Here is a 3,211-nt window from a genome sequence, read left to right as displayed (position 1 = left end):
AATCTGATGCCCTTTGGAGTATTGAGTAACCCTGAAAGTAGCTCTGTGATAGGCTGCCAATGGCCATAATCCTCAGTTCTCCATATATTCACACCTTTGCAATGTGATTTTGTGGCTCTTCCCATCAAGAAAGATCTCCTCCCTAGACCTTGATTCTGGGTCTTTGTTAGAACTTACTTTAAGCAAAAGAATGAAGTGGAAAAGACAGTCTGTCAGTCAGGGGCCCCGGCACCAAAATGCCTTGGGTACTTCAACCCCTTGGACTCCTGCAAAGACTAAGCCCAGGCTAGATGGCTGGAGAATGAGAGACCGCATGGGATAGAGACTTGCCATCCCCTCTGTTGTCTTTTTAGACTAGCCAGGCCCCAGCCAACCCAGAAACTGATGGCTGACACGTGGATGAACCTGAATAAGACAAGATAAACTGCCCAACGGGGTCCAGCACATACTGCCAACCCACACACATGTGAGCAAAACAAACGGCTATTGTTTTTGCCTACCCTTGCTCCTTGGAAGACAAGCTATGATCAACCTGAGAGCATATTAAAAAGTAGAGACATCACTTTGCCGACAAAGGTCCATCTCGTCAAAGATGGATCACAAGGAAGGCTGAGCACCAAAGAATTGATGCTTTCGAACTATGGTGTTGGAGAAGACTCTTGAGAGTACTTTGGACTGCAAGAAAATCAAACCAGTCAATTCTAAGGGAAATCAACTCTGAATATTCATTGGAAGGACTGTTGCTAAAGCCGAAGCTCCAATACTTTGAACACCTGATGTGAAGCGCTGACTCATGAGACGAGACCCTGATGCTGTGAAAGATTGAGGGCAGGAGGCGAAGGGAACAACAGAGGATGAGATGGTTGGATGGCATCACCGACTCAGTGAATGTGAGTGTGAGCAAACTCCAGCAGACAGTGAAGGACAGGGAAGCCTTGTGTGCTGCAGTCCATGGGGTTGCAAAGAGTCAGACACAACTTAGTGAGTGAACAATAACAAAATTTGGAGTACTTTGTTATAGTAAGAGCTAACTGATATAGGCTCCATAGTTTGTCAACATAAACATCAGAGTTCCCAGTTTGAAAGAATAGTGAGGCAAGGACATCTACTAATGATGTCTCAACCAGACTTATTCTCAAACACACAGCAGGCTGGTGATGTCCTTTTTCCTTCTCTCACTGAGTCTTTGGGGACCATTTTCCTGAGCCACCACCACTGTAATTTGAAACTGGAAGAAAAAGACCTTTGGGGGATAAGTCAAGTCTCCATATCTTTTCCTTTCACAAAAACCTTACAAAATGTATTTTTTTTTAATTTTATACTTGCATGATTGCCTTCAATTGCTTGTTTCATAAGCTTCTATTCTCCCGATGAGCCATGACAGCATTGATTCCAACCTATGATTGCTGGTGAAATATTAAACCTTATTGACTCGAAATTCAGGACCAGTTGCAGGTTGGATATTCGGCATAGTTTGAAGAGGCACGATTTTGTTCTTCTAGTCGCAAAGTAATTGCAGCTTCACAACATGAGTCTTTTTTTTTTTTTTTTTTTGGTAGATGGAGTCCTTCAAATCAGCTTTCTCAATTTACCACCCCAGAATTGCTAAATGCCTTATGTTGACTAACCAATTAACTTACTCTTCCAAATGAAGTATGCATGTTTCTTACTAATAAGTATGCTAGCGTGCAAACACACATTGTTTCCGTTAACTACACATTATGATTTTTTCACATCTTCCAAACAACAACAAAAACCTCATTGGCTGTATGTAAAGATATTCTGAGAAAAATCCAGTAGAATATTTTTTTATCAAATCAGCAGTTTATCATTAGCTTGATGTTTCATTGAAAATATACCACTGTTCCCCAAGACTCTAATAAGCTTAAAAAGCTCACCCCAATACCTGGCTGCTACTGATGTTCTTTCTTCCTAAATTCTCTCAGAAAATAGAGAGCCACACTGCTGAAATAAACTTTCTCAGGATGACTCAAGTCTTGGGGTTGACAACGTGCTGTCTAAAACTCAAGTTTGGTCTTCCCAGTTGGCTCACTGGTAAAGAAATCACCTGCCAATGCAGGAGATGTGGGTTCAGTCCCTGATCTGGGAAGTTCCCGTTTGCTTTGGAGCAGCTAAGCCTGTGCATCCAGTCCTGTGCTCCAGAGCGCATGCTCCGTAACAAGAGACGCCAGCTCAGGAGAGCCCATGCACTGTGACTGGAAAGTAGCCCCCACTCACAGCAACTAGAGAAAAGCCTGCAATGCAACAAAGATCCAGCACAGTAAAAAATAAATAAGTTTTTAATTAAAAAGATAAAACCCAGGTTCATCTAAAGATGCAAAGACCTAAAGATATGCATCCAATTGGGTACTTATTTGCCAATTTCTAATTCAGAGCTGCATTTCTCTTAGGTAGTTAGTTCAGTCCCTCAGTCGTGTCTGAGTCTTTGCAACCCCACGGACTGCAGCACACCAGGCCTCCCTGTCCATCACCAACTCCCGGAGCTTACTCAAACTCACATCCATCGAGTCAGTGATGCCATCAAACCATCTTATCCTCTGTCATCCCCTTCTCCTCCTGCCTTCGATCTTTCCCAGCATCAGGGTCTTTTCAAATGAGTCAGCTCTTCGCATCAAGTGGCCAAAGTATTGGAGCTTCAGCTTCAGCATCAGTCCTTCCAATGAATACTCAGGACTGATCTCCTTTAGGATGGACTGGTTGGATCTCCTTGCAGTCCAAGGGACTCTCAAGAGTCTTCTCCAACACCACAGTTCGAAAGCATCAATTCTTTGGTGCTCAGCTTTCTTTATGGTTCAACTCTCACATCCATACATGACTACCATAAGCTTGATCTCTGTGTGTGAGTCTGTTTCTATTTTATTTTATAAGTTCATTTGTATCATTTTTTTAGATTCCACATATCAGTGATATCATATATTTATCTTTCTCTGTCTGACTTATTTCACTTAGTATGATAATCTCTAGGTCCATTAATGTTACTGTAAATGACTGTTTCATTCTATTTATGCCTGAATAGTATTCCACTGTGTGTGTGGACCACATCTTTATCCATTTGTCCATCAATGGACATTTAGGCTGTTTCCACATTAAACATTTTAAAGGAAGTATATAAACAAGATAAAAACATTCCTTAATATATACACTTTTATATAATGTGAAAGTTGCTCAGTCGTGTCCGACTCTTTGTGAC

Source organism: Cervus elaphus, chromosome 19 (assembly GCF_910594005.1).
Source record: "Cervus elaphus chromosome 19, mCerEla1.1, whole genome shotgun sequence".
NCBI lineage: Eukaryota > Metazoa > Chordata > Mammalia > Artiodactyla > Cervidae > Cervus > Cervus elaphus.
This window is presented reverse-complemented; position numbering follows the sequence as displayed.